Raw genomic sequence first — 20,688 nt, forward strand, 5'->3', positions numbered from 1 at the left:
CAGGTTGTCCAGTTTGTTGGCATATAATTTTTCATAGTATTCCCTGATAATTGTTTGTATCTCTGAGGGATTGGTTGTAATAATTCCATTTTCATTCATGATTTTATCTATTTGGGTCATCTCCTTTTTCTTTTTGAGAAGCCTGGCTAGGGGTTTATCAGTTTTGTTTATTTTTTCAAAAAACCAACTCTTGGTTTTGTTTATCTGCTCTACATTTTTTTTAGATTCTATATTGGTTATTTCTGCCCTGATCTTTATTATTTCTCTTCGTCAGTTGGGTTTAGGCTGCCTTTGCTGTTCTGCTTCTATTTCCTTTAGGTATGCTGTTAGATTTTGTATTTGGGATTTTTCTTGTTTCTTGAGATAGGCCTGGATTGCAATGTATTTTCCTCTCAGGACTGCCTTTGCTGCATCCCAAAGCGTTTGGATTGTTGTATTTTCATTTTCGTTTGTTTCCATATATTTTTTAATTTCTTCTCTAATTGCCTGGTTGACCCACTCATTCTTTAGTAGGGTGTTATTTAACCTCCATGCTGTTGGAGGTTTTCCAGACTTTTTCCTGTGGTTGATTTCAAGCTTCATAGCTTTGTGGTCAGAAAGTATGCATGGTATGATGTCAATTCTTGTATACTTATGAAGGGCTGTTTTGTGACCCAGTATGTGATCTATCTTGGAGAATGTTCCATGTGCACTTGAGAAGAAAGTATATTCTGTTGCTTTGGGATGCAGAGTTCTAAATATATCTGTCAAGTCCATCTGATCCAATGTATCATTTAGGGCCCTTGTTTCTTTATTGGCCATGTGTCTAGATGATCTATCCATTTCTGTAAGTGGAGTGTTAAAGTCCGCTGCAATTACCACATGCTTATCAATAAGGTTGCTTATGTTTGTGAGTAATTGTTTTATATATTTGGGGGCTCCTGTATTCGGCACATAGACATCTGTAATTGTTAGCTCTTCATGATGGATAGACCCTGTGATTATTATACAATGCCCTTCTTCATCTCTTGTTACAGCCTTTAATTTAAAGTCTAGTTCGTCTGATGTAAGTATGGCTACTCCAGCTTTCTTTTGACTTCCAGTGGCATGATAAATAGTTCTCCATTCCCTCACTCTCAATCTGAAGGTGCCCTCATGTCTAAAATGAGACTCTTGTAGACAGCAAATAGATGGGTCTTGTTTTTGTATCCATTGTGATACCCTATGCCTTCTGGTTGGTGCATTTAGTCCATTGACATTCAGTGTTATTATAGAAAGATATGGGTTTAGAGCCATTGTGATGTCCATAGGTTTCATGCTTGTAGCGATGTCTCTGGTAATTTGTCTCACAGGATCCCCCTTAGGATCTCTTGTAGGGCTGGTTTAGTGGTGATGAATTCCTTCAGTTTTTGTTTGTTTGGGAAGACCTTTATCTCTCCTTCTATTCTAAATGACAGACTTGCTGGTTAAAGGATTCTCGGCTGCATATTTTTTCTGTTCATCACATTGAAGATTTCCTGCCATTCCTTTCTGGCCTGCCAAGTTTCAGTAGAGAGATCGGTCACGAGTCTTATAGGTCTCCCTTTATATGTTAGAGCACATTTATCCCTAGCTGCTTTCAGAATTTTCTCTTTTCACTATGATGTGTCATGCAGAAGATCGATTCAAGTTACCTCTGAAGGGAATTCTCTGTGCTCTTGGATTTCAATGCCTTTTTCTTTCCCCAGGTAGGGGAAGTTCTCAGCTATTATTTCTTCAAGTACACCTTCAGTACCTTTCCCTCTCTCTTCCTCCTCTGGAATACCAATTATGCGTAGATTATTTCTCTTTAGTGCATCACTTAGTTCTCTAATTTTCCCCTCAAACTCCTGGATTTTTTATCTCTCTTTTTCTCAGCTTCTTCTTTTTCCATAATTTTATCTTCTAGTTCACCTATTCTCTCCTCTGCCTCTTCAATCCAAGCCGTGGTCCTCTCCATTTTATTTTGGGGCTCATTAATAGCATTTTTTAGCTCCTCCTGGCTGTTCCTTGATCTCTGTAGCAGTGGATTCTCTGCTGTCCTTTATACTGTTTTCAAGCCCAGCGATTAATTTTATGACTATTATTCTAAATTCACTTTCTGTTATATTGTTTAAATCGTTTTTGATCAGTTCGTTAGCTGTCATTTCCTGGATGTTTTTTTGAGGGGAATTCTTCCGTTTCATCATTTTGGATAGCCCCTGGAGTGGTGCAGAACTGCGGGGCACTTTCCCTGTGCTGTCTCGAATAACTTGTGCTGGTGGGCGGGGCTGCAGTCAGACCTGATGTCTGCCCCCAGCCCATCACTGGGGCCACAGTCAGACTGGTGTGTGCCTTCTCTTCCCCTCTCCTAGGGGCAGGATTCACTGTGGGGTGGCGTGGCCCGTCTGGGCTACTTGCACACTGCCAGGCTTGTGGTGCTGGGGATCTGGCATATTAGCTGGGGTGGGTAGGCAAGGTGTACGGGGGCAGGAGGGGCAGGCTCAGCTCAATTTTCCTTCGGAGATCCGCTTCGGGAGGGGCCCTATGGCACCAGGAGGGAGTCAGACCAGCCTGAGGGATGGATCTGCAGAAGCACAGTGTTGGGTGTTTGTGCAGTGCAAGCAAGTTCCCTGGCAGGAACTGGTTCCCTTTGGGATTTTGGCTGAGGGATGGGCGAAGGAGATGGCGCTGGTGAGCGCCTTTGTTCCCCAACAAACTGAGCTCTGTCGTCCAGGGCTCAACAACTCTCCCTCCTGTTGTCCTCCAGCCCTCCCGCTCTCCGAGCAGAGCTGTTAGCTTATAACCTTCCAGATGTCAAGTCTGCTTGCTGTTGGAACACACTCCATGCGGCCCCTCCGCTTTTGCCAGTCAGACTCAGGGGCTCTGCTTGGCTGGCGGGCCACCCCTCCGCCCCGGCTCCCTCCCGCCAGTCAGTGTAGTGCGCACCACCTCTCCAGCCTTCCTGCCCTCCTCAGTGGGCCTCTCGTCTATGCTTGGCTCCAGAGACTCCGTTTTGCTAGTCTTCTGGCCATTTTCTGGGTTATTTAAGCAGGTGTAGGTGGAATCTAAGTGATCAGCAGGACATGGTGAGCCCAGCGTCCTCCTACTCCGCCATCTTCCCCAGGTCTCCAAGCTGCAAACTTTTAGAGAAAAAAAAAACATCAGATATTCAGACAAAGAAGTTTTAGAGTTAACACCGAAGCATGATTCACAGAAAGGAAAACAGGTAAGTTGGACTTCATCAAAATTAAAAACTTTCATCCTGCAAAAGTTTCTATTAAGGATAAGAAAATGCAAGTTACAGACCGGGAGAAAACATAGCAAACCATATATTTGACAAAAGACTAGTATGTAGAATATATAAAGAGCTTTCAAAACTGAACAGTTATCCCCAAAATGTAATAGTTAAATTGAGAAAAGACATGAAGAAACATATCACTAAAGAGGGTATTAGGATAGCAAATGAACATGTGCAAAAAATTCAGCACATTAGCTTTTAGGTAAATGCAAATTAAAATCACAATGAGATATCACTGCATACCTTTTAGAGTGGCTAAAATTAAAAAAAAAACAGTGAAAATTCCAGATGCTGTGAGGAGAGAGAGAAACTGGATCACTTATATTTTGCTGATTGGAATGTAAAATGGTACAGGATACTCTGCAAAAAACAGTTTGGTAGTTTCTTAATAAACTACATATATAATTATGACACAATCCAGCAATTGCACTTCTAACACTTATCATGAAGACATATCCACACAGACATCTGAACATGGAATTTTATAACATCTTTATTCATACTAGCTCCAAACCGAAAATAATTCAAATGTCTTTAACCGATGAATAGCTAAATAAATTGCGATACATTTATACCACAGGGAATATTATTCATCAAAAAGGAAAAGATACATAAAAATCTGGATAAATTGCCAGAGTATAATGTTGAGTAAAAAAAAAATCTCAAAAGGTGAATATTGTTTGATTTCATTTTTATTACATTTTTGAAATGATAGAAGTGTAGTAATTGAGAACAAGATGGTAGTTATCAGAGATTAGGGAGGGGTCGAGGGTGTGAGAGAAGTGAGTATGTCTATAAAAGGGCAACATAACGGAATCTTGTAACGATGGAAATGTTCTGTATGTTGCTTGTATCAATGTCAGTATACCAGTTGTGATTTTGTACTGTAGGTATGCAAGATATTACCATTAGGGGAAATTGGGAAAAGGGTTACATGGCATTTCTCTGTATTATATCTTACAAATGTTTGTAGATCCACAATTATCTTAAAATAACAAAATAAAATAAGTCAGAAATTTCATCAAGACATGATATATAACATTATCAACATGGGGTGAAGCGTATATATATTTGAACTGGAGTGACTTAATCTCTCTGTGGATCCGTTGTCTGTTTCATGGGGAGGCTCTCTTTCCCATATTCCTATCACAGATGTGAAAAGATGGATCTGTGAGATACTTGTGAACACTTGTGACTAGTTTTGGTTTATTAGATTGTAGAATTTTTATAATAAAATTTAATAAAATGCAAACATTTGGATGGAAAGTTAAATGTGTTAAAATGACCACATTTTACAAGATGCCATAAAAATCAGGCTGTTTTGTTTTGTTTTGTTTTGACTAATCAGTTACTTTTAAATGAAAAAAATCTAAAAGAATGTTATATGGTTACAAGGCACGGCATTTAGTGCAATTTGTGTCAAAAAGTACAAGTAGGAGTCAAAAACTTCAAATTTAAATAATGAAACACAAAATGCATGTTCTAAGTTGACAACTGACAATGCTTCAGGTAGATGACATGTGCACTGTAGGTATAAAATCATATTTTATTTTTAGACAATTGCAGTCTGCTTGCTGATTGAGAAGTTGAACATCATTTATCTTTTATTATTTTATACAACTTTTTATTTGCGGGCCAGGCCAAGGTAACTTAGATAAAAATAGAATAAAGCTAACAGCTAGAAAGGGGCCAAAAATAATAATAACTATTCACTGTGCACTAAAAATTTAATTCTAGTGGTTATTAGGTTTTCAAAATGTGTTGGACTTCTTTTGGACAGTTGTCAGGATCAGTACTTTTTATTGTTCTCATCATTATTTTTATGTTTGAGGGTTTTGTGATAGTAGACAAGGTAGGTGGTTTAACAAGAATTGTCCTGGAGAATAGAACCAACAAGGTGAGGAAGCAAGAGAAAAATGTGATGTTCTTCAGATTTTTATTTCTCTGACGTTTCTATAATAAGTAACTTTGTTTGACACGAGTTCAGAGGCAGAAAGTAACCTAATTTTCTTATGTCCTTCTTTCCCAAATACACCTTAACACACATATTTTAGAGTATCGTTAACTGTTGCATTGATAAATTCAGCAAATAAAAATTAGTTCTAAAGAATTATATATTAAATAATGTTGTACAATGCAACATAAAATGCAAAAGCTTATTTTTGCTAGCTAAAAGGGTATTTCTTTCTGTGCAAACACTGATGATACTGAAAACTTTAGTGTCTTTTATGAAAACTTTCAAAATACTATGAAATACCATAAGAGTTTTTTTTTTCCATGTACCAAAATAGCAGGTTATTTTTATGGAGTTTAGGGGCTGCAGAAAAAAAATCTCAAAAAAAAAAAGAAAAAAAAAGTCCTGAGATATATAAAATGTAAATGTATCATTGCTGCTAACTAAATAGTAAGAGATTATTTAAAAGAAAAATGATATATCAGAGAGAGTCATGAAAATGATCAACTATATAAAATTCTCAGTGAATTCTAGTCAGAAAATAAAGAATTTTTTTAAATGAACATGAAATGGAAAAAGCAAAGTGAAGACTTAAAAGGGAAAAAAGTTTTGCTCCATCTAAGGAACCACTATATGAATTTTATAGCAGCCCTTAATGGAATACTAAAGGATTTCTATTTGGAGGTTCACAAGCATGCCACATGAATCCCCTAGTGACTGAATTTACAGCCCTGTGGTTTTTGAATTTGGCTTGAATTGTGCTTTATGCTTGCTGGGTTAGTGCTGCATTAAATTCTAGCTAAAAGTATCTTTTCTACTTCACATTGTTTGTATAAAATACATTTCCTTCTTTCTGATGGTTAATATGTATTTTTAAAATAAATATTTATAATATTTGGGAATAGTTATCACTTTAATAAAGATATGTTTCGGTAAATTTACACATACCAAATTGTGTTTGTGATGTTTTGTCTGTCTGTAAGGCTGCCCTTTGGGTCTGGATGAGACTTTACTTCAAAATGATGTTTAATGTTGTTGCTTCATTGTCATTACTATTATTTTGTCACTCATCTTTCTCACCTTTGTTCCTTTTTTACTGTCATCTATTGCTATTTCTATATTCTATATTTCCTATTACATTCATAACTGACTGCCACAGATTGGATCGGTAGGATTAGACACTATTTCAAAGAACATTGCCCAAGTCAAGCTCTTTATATATTTTAAAGGGAAAAAATTTGAACTATTCCTTTAAAAAAGTAGAAACTGTTGGTTGACTTGTGTCTTGGCTGGTAATGAAAATCAACTGTTTAACATTTTAGAAATGTTTCGCATACATTAACCTTATAAATACACACTTCCTATTTACCTTTACCCATCTCATAAACTAATGTCTTCAGAAATAAAACAATATTACATCCATAAGCCAAAAATCACTTCTGAGGTCTAGAGGCTTGAAGCCCTAAGTATTATCCTGTGATTGTCTTCCTTCAATCAATCAATGAATCAATCAATCAAACATGTACTATTATTCTAAAAACCTATATATAGAAGTGGATATATGAATCAGGAAGCTCTTGGTAATGACAGATGGCAGGTAAAGGAGTGACAGTGAAAGTAGAGAAAATGGATTTGTTTCAGAAATAGTGAAGAAAGAGTGGGACTTGATGTAATTAGACTTGGTTTGCAAGTCGAGAAGACTTAATTTCTGACTTGAGATTTGTGGGGACGATTTTGCTATTAATTGCAATTAAGCCAAAACAACAAGAACAACAACAACAAAACTATGAGGACAAATGGGAGAATGATTTTTATCATCTTATAAGTTGGATGCCAAACTTTTGTTTGTGGTATACAAGATTCACTTCATGGACAACAAAAGAGAAGCATACTTGTCTTGATCTCTGACCAGAACGGGCTTAGCTGTTACAGAGAAAGTAACTGCTGCTAATGCTGTCACTGCAAAGACAACTGCTCTTGTGCCCTTGTGGTGCTTATGGGTTGAACTGACAGTACCTTATCTCACCCCTGACCAACATGAACTTTTGCCTCCTTTCCTGGGTCTTTCCTGTTGCCACTGAGGTACAAGACGCTTAGGAGCCATTTGACACACACAAATACAGCTAAGAAATGCAGGATGTGGATTCTTCAGAGACAAACTTTGGCCATTTGAAAACAAAAACAAGTAGCTAAATTGTTCTCCCCTCCAAATTTATTTCATTTAGAATTGCAGTTGTAGTCTATTTAAATATGTCCTGTGAGTCTCTTTAAATGTATCCTGTGAGACAAGGCAATCAGCTTGTCAGAAAGCTGTAGAAGATGCCATAACTGACTCCCACGTGCTGGCCAACTTTCCTTTTCAGATTATTCCCCGTTACTCATATTCCTGATTCTTTGGGATTGACCCTTGATATTCAAGCAATGGTGAAGCAAATTTATTATTTAAAATTTTCATCACTTGGGATGATAAAACACATTACACTTTTACATGACAAAGACAATAGTACACAAAGTAGTACCTTTGGTCATGTATTTCATTTGGAGGGAGATGTAACCATAAGTATGGATATATACCTGGACTGTGGTGAATGGCTTGATTGGTGAAAAATGTCCTGAAAGAAAAGTGGTCAAAGAATGTGGCACATGGAAGGACCTATAAGGTTCAGAAAATTGGGATGACAACATAAAAGTGGATTCTGATGAAGCTGGGAACCTTGAGCACAGAAGTAGTCATCTCACACCTGCATAAAGAGTTTAACTGCTACTTTCCTAAAGAAACTGTAATGATTTCTCATCAACTAATTGCTTCAAAAAGCACTGCTGATCTTCCTTAGGACCTAGCCTCACCTCTTCTTTTTGCTTCCCTTATATTTTTCTCATGATTAGATTAGGGTTAAGAGATTTTGTTAGGAAAGCCAACCAGAGGTAAAGAGTCATTCCCATCAAATCTTATGAACACAACATCTTGCTTATCAATTATTTATTTATTTATTTATTTAATAAATGTATTCATTAAAATTTAATTTTGGTTAAATCTCTTATTTAGATTTTGTTAAAACCAGTCTGATTTTGGCCATTAGGAACACTTAACACTTGGCTCCTCTGTCCCTTTAACATAGCTAATCATCATGGATTAATTTTCGTCTGTGTTTTTTTTTTTTCTAGAAGTTCTGTAGAATTTTTTTTTTTTTTTTTTTAGTTTTCCAGTATTTTTTTTTGGTATTTTTATTTAATTTATTATTATTTTTTTAATTTACATCCAAGTTAGCATATAGCGCAACAGTGATTTCAGGAGTAGATTCCTTAATGCACCTTACCCATTTAGCCCATCCTCCCTCCCACAGCCCCTCCAGTAACCCTCTGTTTGTTCTCCATATTTAAGAGTCTCATGTTTTGACCCCTCCTTGTTTTTATATTTTTACTTCCCTTCCCTTATGTTCATCAGTTTTGTATCTTAAAGTCCTCATATGAGTGCAGTCATATGATATTTGTCTTTCTCTGACTAATTTCGCATAGAATAATACCCTCTAGTTCCATCCACGTAGTTGCAAATGGCAAGATTTCATTCTTTTTGATTGCCGAGTAATACTCCATCGTATATATACACCACATCTTTATCTGTTCGTCCATCGATGAACATTTGGGCTCTTTCCATACTTTGGCTATTACTGATAGTGCTGCTATAAACATTGGGGTGTATGTGCCCCTTCAAAACAGGATATCTGTATCTATTGAAAAAATAGGTAGTAGTGCAATTGCTGAGTAGGGTAACACAAAAACAGATACTGTGTTTTGCTGGCACAACACAGTGCCAGGGTAGTTCTATTTTTAATTTTTTGAGGAACTTCTATACTGTTTTCCAGAGTGGCTGCACCCGTTTGCATTCCCACCAGCAGTTCAAAAGAGAGCCGCTTTCTCTGCATCCTTGCCAACATCTGTTGTTGCCTGAGTTGTTAATGTTAGCCATTCTTACAGGTGTGAGGTGGTATGGTGGTTTTGATTTGTATTTCCCTGATGATGAGTGATATTGAGCATTTTTTCATGTGTCAGTTGGCCATCTGGATGTCTTCTTTGGAGAAGTGTCTATTCATGTCTTTTGCCAATTTCTTCACTGGATTATTTGTTGTTTGGGGGTTGAGTTTGATAAATCCTTTATAGATATTTGGCACTAACCCTTTAACTGATATGTCATTTGCAAATATCCTCTCCCATTCTGTCTGTTGCCTTTAATTTTGGCTGGTTATTTCCTTCCTTGTGCAGAAGCTTTTTATTTTATGAGGTCCCAATAATTCATTTTTGCTTTTGTTTCCCTTGCCTCCAGAGACGTGTTGGGTAAGAATTTGCTGCGGGCAAGGTCAAAGAGGTTTTTGCCTGCTTTCTCCTCGAGGATTTTGATGGCTTCCTATCTTACATTGAGGTCTTTCATCCATTTTGAGTTTATTTTTGTGTATGGTGTAAGAAAGAGGTCCTGGTTCATTCTTCTGCATGTCACTGTCCAGTTTTCCCAGCACCACTTGCTGAAGAGGCTGTCTTTATTCCATTGGATATTCTTTCCTGATTTGTCAAAGATAGTTGGCCATATGTTTGTGGGTCCATTTCTGGATTCTCTATTTTGTTCCATTGATCTGAGTGTCTGTTCTTGTGCCAGCACCATGCTGTCTTGATGATTACAGCTTTGCAGTATAGCTTGAAGTCTGGGATTGTGATGCCTCCTGCTTTGGTTTTCTTTTTCAAGATTGTTTTGGCTATGCAGGGTCTTTTCTGGTTCCATACAAATTTTAGGATTGTTTGTTCTAGCTCTGTGAAGAATTATGGTGTTACTTTGATAGGGATTGCACTGAATATTTAGATTCCTTTGGGTAGCATTGAAATTTTAACAATATTTGTTCTTCCTATCCAGGAGCATGGAATATTTTTCCTTTTTTTGTGTATCTTCTTCAATTTCTTTCATAAGCTTTCTATAGTTTTCAGTGTACAGGTTTTTCATCTCTTTCATTAGATTTATTTCTAGGTATTTTATGGTTTTTGTTTCGATTGTAAATGGGATTGATTCCTTGATTTCTCTTTCTGTTGCTTCATTATTGGTGTATAGGAATGCAGCCGATTTCTGTGCATTGATTTTATGTTCTGTAACTTTGCTGAATTCATGGATTGGTTCTAGCGGTTTTTAGGTGGAAACTTTTGGGTTTTCCATGTAGGGTATCATGTCATTTGCGAAGACTAAAAGTTTGACCTCCTCCTGGCCGATTTGGATGCCTTTTATTTCTTTGTGTTGTCTGATTGCAGGGGCTAAGACTTCTAATACTATGTTGAATAACAGTGGCAAGAGTGGACATCCATGTCTTGTTTCTGACAGGGGAAAGTTCTTAGTTTTTCCCCATTGAGGATGATATTAGCATTGGGTTGTTCATATGTGGCTTTATGATCTCGAGGTATGATCCTTCTATCCCTACTTTCTTGAGGATTTTTATCAAGAAAGGATGCTGTATTTTGTGAAATGCGTTCTCTGCATCTATTGAGAGGATCATATGGTTCTTGTCGTTTCCTTTATTGATGTAATGAATCATATTGATTGTTTTGTGGATATTGAACCAGCCCTGAATCCCAGGCATAACTCCCAGTTGGTCATGGTGAATAATTTTTTTTAATGTATTGTTGGATCCTGTTGGTTAATAGCTTGTCGAGAATTTTTGCATCCATGTTTACCAGGGCAATTGGTCTATAGTTCTCTTTTAGTGGGGTTTCTATCTGGTTTTGGAGTCAAGGTAATGCTGGCTTCATAGAAAGAGTTTGGAAGTTTTCCTTCCATTTCTGTTTTTTGGAACACCTTCAAGAGAAGAAGTGTTAACTCTTCCTTAAATGTTTTGTAGAATTCCCCTGGCAAGCCATCTGGCCCTGGACTCTTGTTTTTTGGGAGATTTTTGATTAGTAATTCAATTTCTTTACTGGTTATGGGTCTGTTTAAATTTTCTATTTCTTTCTTTTTCAGTTTTGGTAGTGTATATGTTTCTAGGAATTTGCCCATTTCTTCCAGATTTCCTATTTTATTAGCATATTATATTAGCTCATAATATTCTCATTATTGTTTTTATTTCTGCTGTGTTGTGATCTCTCCTTTTCATTCTCGATTTTATTTATTTAGGTCCTTTCCTTTTTCTTTTTGATCAAACTGGCTAGTGGTTTATCAATTTTGTTAATTCTTCAAAGCATCAGCTTCTGGTTTCATTGATCTGTTCTACTGTTTTTTAGTTTTGATAGCATTAATTTCTGCTCTAATCTTTATTATTTCCTGTCTTCTGCTGGTTTGGGGTTTTATTTGCTGTTCTTTTTCCAGCTCCTTAAGGCGTAAGGTTAGGTTGTGTATCTGAGATCTTTCTTCCTTCTTTAGGAAGGCCTGGATTGCTATATACTTTCCTCTTATGACCGCCTTTGCTGCATCCCAGAGGTTTGGGGCTGTGGTGTTATCATTTTCATTCGCTTCCATGTACTTTTAAGTTAACTTCTTGGTTAGCCCATTCATTCTTTAGTAGGATGTTCTTTAGTCTGCATGTACTTGTTACCTTTCAATTTTTTTTTTGTTTTTTTTGAGTTTCATTGCATTGTGTTCTGAAAATATGCATGGTATGATCTCAATCTCTTTGTACTTGTTGAGGGCTGATTTGTGTCCCAGTATATGATTGATTCTGGAGAAGGTTCCATGTACACTGGAGAAGAATGTATATTCCACTGCTTTAGGGTGAAATATTCTGAATATATCTGTTAAGTCCCTCTGTTCCACTGTGTCATTCAAAGCCACTGTTTCCTTATTGATTTTCTGTTTAGATGGTCTGTCCATTGTTGTAAGTGGGGTGTTGAAGTCCCCTATTTTTATGGTATTATTATCAATGAGTTTCTTTATGTTGGTGATTACTTGATTTATATATTTGAGTGCCACCACATTTGGAGCATAAAAGTTTACAATTGTTAGGTATTCTTGGTGGATAGACCCCTTAATTATGATATAATGCCCTTCTTCGTCTCTAGTTACAGTCTTTATTTTAAAGTCTAGATTGCCTGATGTCAGTGTGGCTACTTCGGCTTTCTTTTGTTGACCATTAGCATGATAGATGGTTCTCCATCCCCTTACGTTCAATCTGAAGGTGTCTTCAGGTCTAAAGTGGGTCTCTTGTAAGATCATCATATAGATGGATCTTTTTTTCTTATCCATCTGTTACCCTTTGTCTTTTGATTGGAGCCTTTAGGCCATTGATGTTTAGAGTGAACACTGAAAGATATGAATTTATTGCCACTATGTTGCTTGTAGAGTTGGAGTTTCTGGTGGTGTTCTGTAGTCCTTTCTAGTCTTTGTTGCTTTAGGTCTTTTTTTTTTTTTTCATCTTTTTTCGCCTCAGAGAGTCCCCCTTAAAATTTCTTACAGGGCTGTTTAATGGTCACGAATTCCTTTAATTTTGATTGTCTGCGCAACTTTTAATCTCTCCTTCTGTTTTGATGACAGCCTTGCTGGCAGCACCTCACTCCTGAGTTTTATCTGAGATGTGGCTGTGTTTTCTGACACCTCACTTCTGAGGGACTGCAGCTTTGACATGCTCACACCCTCTGGGGGAAGGTCTCACCAAGCAATATGACTGTATATGCGTGAATGTCTATGTGGAGTCTTTATTTTAGTCTACTGATCTGTGCATCTATTTCATAGTTGTCATACTGTCCCTGCTGTACTGTAGCTTTTATAATAAGTCCTGAAGTTGTATAGTATCAGTTCTTCAACTTTATTTTTTTCTTATTCAGTATTGTGTTGTCTATTTCGTATCTATTGCCTTTCCATATCACGTTTAGAATCAGTTTGTCAGTATGTACTAAGTTGCTTGCTATGATGTTGATTGGGATTGCATTGAAGTTATAAATTAAATTGGAAAGAATCAATACCTTAACAATATTGAGTGTTTTGATTCATGAGCATAAAATATATATATTTAGAGTTTGTTTGGTTTTTACAAATGTTTTATAGTTGTCTGAATACATAATGTGTTTAGTTTTTCTCCTGGCTTCTTGTAAGTTATTTTTTCTGTGATTCTGGCCTTTTGCAGTTTAAATATGATATGCCTAGGTGTAGATTTCTTGGCATTTATTCTGCTTGGAGTGTTTCAAACTTCTTTGATATGTGGTTTGATGTCTTTCATTCATTTTGCAAAATTCTTTGCCATTATTACTTAAAAAAAATTTTCGCTTCCTTCCCTGTCCTCCCCTTCTTGTGTTCCACTTATGTAATATTGCACCATTTGAAATGGTCTCCAGAACCTTGAATTTTTCTGTTTTTGTTTTTGTGTAATTATTCTGTTTGCATTTCAATTAAGAGTGTTTCTACTGACATATCTTCAAACTCCATGATTCATTCCCTTTCCCTGTCAAGTGTACTAATGAATCTAGAAAAGACATTCTTAAATTCAGTTACAGTGTTTTGATTTCAGTGTTACTTTTGGGGTGCTTGGTTAGCTCAGTCAGTTGAGAGTCTGACTCTTGATATAAACTCAGGTCATGGTCTCTGATTTCATGAGATTGAGCCCTATGTCAGGCTACATGCTGAGCACAGAGCCTGTTTGCAATTTTCTCTCTCTCTCTCTGTCTGCCTCTCCTCAAGTCATGCTCTTTCCCTCAAAATAAATAAATAAACATTAAAGAAAAAGAAAATGTTACTTATCTGCTCTTGCAGGGTCTCTACTTTTTCCATTATAGCTCTTAACACTTAATTATATCTATTTTTAATATTCTACATGTTAGTTTTAACATTTGTATCTTATCTGAGTCTAGTTGTAATGCTTGTGCTGTGTTTTTGGACAGTGTTTTTTGTTGCATTTGGACATGCGTTGTACTTTTTACTGAAAGCCAGAAAGTTTGGGGGGAAATAGGAACTAAGGCATATGGGTTGTTATATGAGGATTTATGCTAAAATAGGCATTATTGTGTTTAATATATGTTGTAACTATATGTGCTAGAAACTTATACATCCTTTGTTTTCCTTGTTTTTGTCACCTTTGTTGGTTTGGGCTTCCATAAAGTCTCTTCAGAGTCTATCTAACAAGTCTTTCAATATTAATCTACTGTTATTATTACTCTGGAATCCTATTTTTGTTTCACTAAGATATGGAGGGAGGGAGAGTAGTCCATAATCTTATAACTGAAACTCCTTGCTTAGGGGCACCTGGGTGGCTTAGTTAAGCATCCAACTCTTGACTTTGGCTCACATCATGATATCAGGGTCATGACATAGAGTTCTGCACTGAAGTCTGCGCTGAGCATGTAGCCTGCTTAAGATACTCTCTCTCCCCCTTTCTGTCCCTACCCCACTCTCTCTCTCATAAACAAACAAGCAAACAAGCAAACAAACCCTCATTGTTTACTGGGAGTATGACCTCATGTTTCTCTAGCTTTTGTCTGTTTTGCTTTCTTCTCTTTTCACTGGATGCTTTTCCCAAATTTGTTTTCTTGAATCCCTAACCTCTGTTAACTATATGCCACCTGCTCCCCACCCCTTACCCTCCAATATACATTTTTGGTGAGACATAAAAGTTATAAATGGCTTCTGTAGATGTGATGCCTTACTCCCAGCTAGGATGAAGTTATGGCAATGTCTTGTTTCCTGGAGATTAAACCTCCATTATGAAAAATACTCTGGACATAGTTCACAATATTTGTTCTTCTGCCCATGGCAGAAATATGAATGATCTTCACCAGGAGAACCTGTTAAGGTTCCTGAAAGCAAAGTGCTAGAAAGTGTCAGTCCCCCCAAAGACTGTGTCTCTCTCTTAAAGATTTTCTCACTCTCAAGATAGTTTATACTCAGCTTCCATAAATTATTCATAATTTCCCTTTATGTATTCCTATCAGCTTATGGCTTAGGAGTTTCTGCTCCATAAAAGCAAATCCTGTCTGTGTCTGTCAGAAGGTGCCTGTCTTTCCTGATTTTATGATGGTGTTTTACCTTGAAACCTCTGTTCTCTGGTATGTGCAATAAAACTATTGATTTTCATTTTGTACACATTTTAGTCGTTGTAGGGACTAGAGTGACAACTCTCAAGTACTTGGTATATTCTTTTTTTAAATTTTTTTTAATATTTATTTATTTTTGAGAGACAGAGTGATACAAAGTGAGAGTTGGAGAGGGGCAGAGAGAGAGGGAGACACAGGATCAGAAGCAGGCTCCAGGCTCTGAGCTGTCAGCACAGAGCCCGATGCAGGGCTCGAACCCACAGACTGTGAGACCATGACCTGAGCCTAGGCTGGACACTCAACCGACTGAGCCACCCAGTTGCCCGTAGTACTTTGCATGTTCTTAAATGGACAGGTAATATATATTTTATGTTTGTAGGTCATGTGATTTCTGTCATAACCACTCAACTCTGCTACTATAGTATAAAAGCAACCACAAATAATATATAAACAATTGAGTGTGAATATGAACAGATAGAACTTTACTTAAAAAAAAAAACAAGTTTTCTTCCATTTCTTCTTCACTCACCTCCATTTTAGAGCTAAACTCAGATTCAAGACACAGTGGACTCCAAAGAATGAAGTTCAAAGTGAAACCTGTGAGAAGGTGTGATAAACACCAAGATATTTGCACCAATTTATGCTGGCAGAATACTTGGGAACATGTGTGAAAATGGATTTTATGATTATGGAATCAAAGTAGAAGGATATATAAAATAGGATTAGGCAAGATTTATTGGTATCAACCTTTGAAAACAGAGATCGTGGATTCAGTGTTTTAGCTTGATGGGCTAAGAATGTCTCTAACAGTTTGCTTATCAGTTGACTGAAATATGGACCAGCAGTAGTCTATACTCTATGAAGTTGAAATGCCCAAAGTTCCTTTGTGTATTATAAAGGAAGGTATCAATAGATTTAAGAAGTTTGGAATGCTGAAGAGGAATATTAAGTAAGATTTGATCACCCATTTTGAGAGGGGCAGACCATTTATCATTGTTGCCATAATGAATTTATGAGCTCCAGTTCACAGACCTTTAATATAAGAGAGGACAGGTACATTTGAGTAAGGTTCTTTCCACTCTTCCAAAAATGTATACTGTTAATCTTCTTCCTAGGCATTCCTAAAGGACCTGCAGCCTGACCGGGTTACAGAAGAAAAAATAATCGGAATTGTCAAGGATTATTGATCGTTGATTCTGTAGACCCAAAGCATCACTGTGGTCTATTAGTCAGAGTAGGAGTATATAGAAGTTATATGATTAATGGTTTGTTTTTATCTGTGAAGTTTTGCTTCAGGGTGTGTCACAGCGGGCTCAGTCTTCCTAGTATATATCTGTGCATTTTCATACTCACTTCCCTTGGAAGATTGAATGGGCTGGAAGAATTTGCTACTCCCCAAAGAGAAGTGTTGCCCCACACAATGGGTCAGAACAGCATCATCAGGTCATTGTAGTTGAGCTATGCTGTCCTATCCTGTGAGCAGTGTATTCTTTTGGGGAAAGTTTGGACAGTGGCATGCTCACTAGAATGCCCCTTCATCTTCTCTGGCTATTAGGCTTCTATAATCAGCATATTTACTTTCATTTAGTGTGAAACTGTAAGTGGATCTACCCAATTTGTCATCAACAGCACATGGGAATAATAAATTTGGATTTATGAAGTGCAGTTGTATTACACATATAAGCCAAACAGATAGAAAATGTTAATAATTTTAATTTTAATCAATGATGTTTCATGGATTTAAAATGTAATAGCATTACTTTTCAACTAGTATAAATAGCTGAAAGCATAGCACAAGTACTTTCTTGATATTGTAAAGTTATCAAATACATTTCACAATGATAATCTTTACATCAATCATAGCATAATCAGAAGTGTATGAATCTGTCTGTACTGATAGATATAAATATATTTGTCAATGCTAAAAAACATTTTTCACAGCTGAGTGTATTATTTAATTTGAAGTTAAAGGCCTTATACTACAGTTCAAATAATTTTAGTGGATTAGGTGTCATTATGTGAACATCTTTGTCAGCAATTACTTGCTATAAAAATATGAAAACAAGTACAATTTGTCTAAAATAGACATTTTTCCTTTGAAATATAATGTGAATGTTTCTTTAGTTGTCCTCTTTCATAAAGAACTAGAAATTAGAATCAGCCAGAAGAGTGTCAAAAACTTACCTTCACTTTTCCCAAACTGTAGTTTAATTGAGCTTTAACATCAAATAAACAGTCTTTACCTTTAACACTAATGCACCCAAAAGACAGTTTCTATTCATTTTGTATGATTAAAACTACATTAGGAATATAAATGTATTAATTTATAGATACAGATACTAATTGCTTAAATATTGAGTTCAAAACTAGGCACTAAATGTGTGGAATAATTGGTTCTTGCTGTAGAAGGAAACCATAATAAAGAACTTGAAAGTGCTGTCACATTTCACATAACTAGTAAAATCTCAGAATATTTTTCAAATATTCTGAAAGAAAATGTCTTGGGGCTTTCTTAATGAGAATGAATGTGGTTTGAAAAGATCAAATAATATTCACATATGTCAAATACAGGTTTTAATAACAGTTAGAGATAATGAATAAAATTAAAGTAGGTCAATTTAAGTCATTTATTTTCCAAAAGGAGTTACACATCATAATCACTACTTGTTAAGATATAATTAAAAGCAAAAAGTAGTATTTACCAAAGCTCAGTTACTCAACATAAAAAAACAACATGAATTATGATTTATCATCTTTTAATTTTTATGTTCATCTTTTTATTAATGTATCAACATTTTGTAGCTAATAGTCATATAAATATGATAATGTAATAATAATTGAGATAATAATGAAAATCATGAAAACAGTACCATTACTTTGGCCCTGGTATATTAGCAATCTGCTTTTATTGTGATTGAGAAAAAATTCAGAAGCCTTCTATCACACATAAAACTTTTTTGGAATTACATATCTTATCTTTGAGAACAAAAAACTCCAAAAAAACTGAAAAACATTCCTTTGATTCATCAAAAATAATACTAAATAGAAATCATAATCTTCACATATACATATATGTGAATTATAAGACTATAATCCTTTCTGTGGCAAAACATATTCTTTGCAAGTAAGACTCCATTACTGAACATATCAGATCATGACTTCAAATATATTGTTCTTTGTTAGAGAGTATAACTTGCTTAATAAGTCTACTATAAATTCAATGTAAATATCTAATTTTCTTTAAAAATCAGTCTCCAAGAAACTTTCATCAGAAAATTTAATTTCTGAAATCCAGTGAATATGCTCTCTGGAATACTTTTCTATGGGGATCATTATTTACAGGGACCCATTTTAAAGAAATTCTACATGATCAATCCACATTGTAAATTTTTTTTGTAATTTCTTAATTTTTGAAGGAAAGGAAGAGAGTATGACAGTTTGAGTTAGGATGGCAGGTGTCATCATCATTACTCTCTCATAAACATTGAAGATCAGAATAATTTTCTTAAAGATCTTCAAAAAATAATCAACATTGTTGGCAGAGTTCAAATCAGCACACTCAAGAAACTTCCCCCAGGTCAAGGAAATAAAACCAAAAACTATTACTGGAATCTAAAATTTCTCTTCATTACCCTTCTGAATCAGCACCCTTCCCCTTCTACACAAAGGTAACTACCGGCTTAAATTTTTCACATATATTTTCTTTCTTTCTTTCTTTCTTTCTTTCTTTCTTTCTTTCTTTCTTTCTTTCTTTCTTTCTTTCTTTCTTTCTCTTTCTTTCTTTCTTTCTTTCTTTCTTTCTTTCTTTCTTTCTTTCTTTCTTTCTTTCTTTCTTTCTTTTTCTTCTTATAAAAGGAATATAAAATAAGTATTATTTGTGCCTGGCCATTTTACTATTTTTTGTCAATAATGTGTATATGTGATACATTTTTATTATTGCATACCCTCATTTCCATTACTGTTTATCACTTCACTTCCTGAATATACCAAAACTTATATATCCATTATATTGCTACTAAATACTTGGATTATTTTAAATTTGGGGGTATTTGATTAATGCTGCTAAAATTCTGTACATATCTGTTCCCATTCATGAGCTCTCTTAATGTACAACTACAAGTGAAATTGCTGACTCCTAGGATATGCATAGGTTTGAATTTAGTAGACAATGCCAGAGTATTAAATTAGGTGTGTGAATTTACAATTATATAGACAATTTTAAGAACTCCAGTTTCTCTACATCACGACAACACTTGCTAGTGGATATATAATGGTATTGAATAAATGTGGTTTTAATTTACAGACAACTGATTGCTAGGCAATTAAACACATTTTCCTATGCCTGGTCATTTAGATATACAATTTTGCAAAATATTTATCAGGTTTTTCCCTTTTTCCTATTTGTCTTTCTCTATTTTTCTTATTAAGTCACAGAAATTCTTTTATAAATTCTTAATACAAAATTTTATGGCTGTGATGTGTTGCCAATATTTTTCTCCAACCCTGTAGGTTGTCTTTTTGTTCTTTGTAGATGAATTTTGCTAGGAAAAGAAAAATATTTAAAATTTTGATGTATTTTAAATAGTGTTTTCTTTCATAGTGTTTTGTGCCTAATTAAAGAAATCATCATCTATTCCAATATCCTTAACATATTTATGTTATATTCTATAAGATATATTGCTTTACTTTTTACTTATGTTTCTTTAATACAGATGAAATTTATTGGCTATATATATGTAATGTGACTGAGGTCAACTTTATTTTTTTCCCATACTAATATGCAATTTACCTCACTCTTTTTTGGTGCTACTTTCTTATAAGTAAACTATGTACACATACGTCTTTTCCTGGACTATTTATTTCAATCTGCTAAATTATTTGTCTACCTTGAAACTGATACAAGAATGTTTTAATTGTTATGGTTTTAGAATAGGTATTACTAGTAATAGGTACTACCTACATTCTTCTTTGTAATTCTTTTAAATATGTTATCTAGTAAAGAATTCTTCTGTTTTAAGAATCTTATTTTGTTTTATTTTTCTTATTCACTGTCTTGTGCAGAGCAGAATTTTTTAATTTTAATAAACTTCAGTATATCAGTTCTTTCTTTCATGGGTTGTGCTTTCAGTGTTATATTTAAAAAGTTATTGCCATACCAAAGTCAGCTAAGTTTTCTCTTCTGTTGTCTTCTAAGAATTTTATAGTTTGGTGTTTTAAATTTTGGTCTGTGATCCATTTTGAGTTAATTTTTCTAAAGAGTATAAGGACTTTTTTCTTTAAGTTTATTTGTTTATTTTGAGAGAAAGAAGGAGAGCATCATCAGGGCAGGGGCAGAGAGGGAGGGAGAGTGAGAATCCCAAGCAGGCTCTGCAGTGTCAGTGAGGAGCCTGATGTGGAGCTCTATCTCAAGAACTGTGAGATCACAACTTGAGTCAAAATCAAGAGTCAGATGCTTAACTTGACTGAGCCACCC

The sequence above is a fragment of the Acinonyx jubatus genome, chromosome B4, assembly GCF_027475565.1.
Source record: "Acinonyx jubatus isolate Ajub_Pintada_27869175 chromosome B4, VMU_Ajub_asm_v1.0, whole genome shotgun sequence".
Taxonomy (NCBI): domain Eukaryota; kingdom Metazoa; phylum Chordata; class Mammalia; order Carnivora; family Felidae; genus Acinonyx; species Acinonyx jubatus.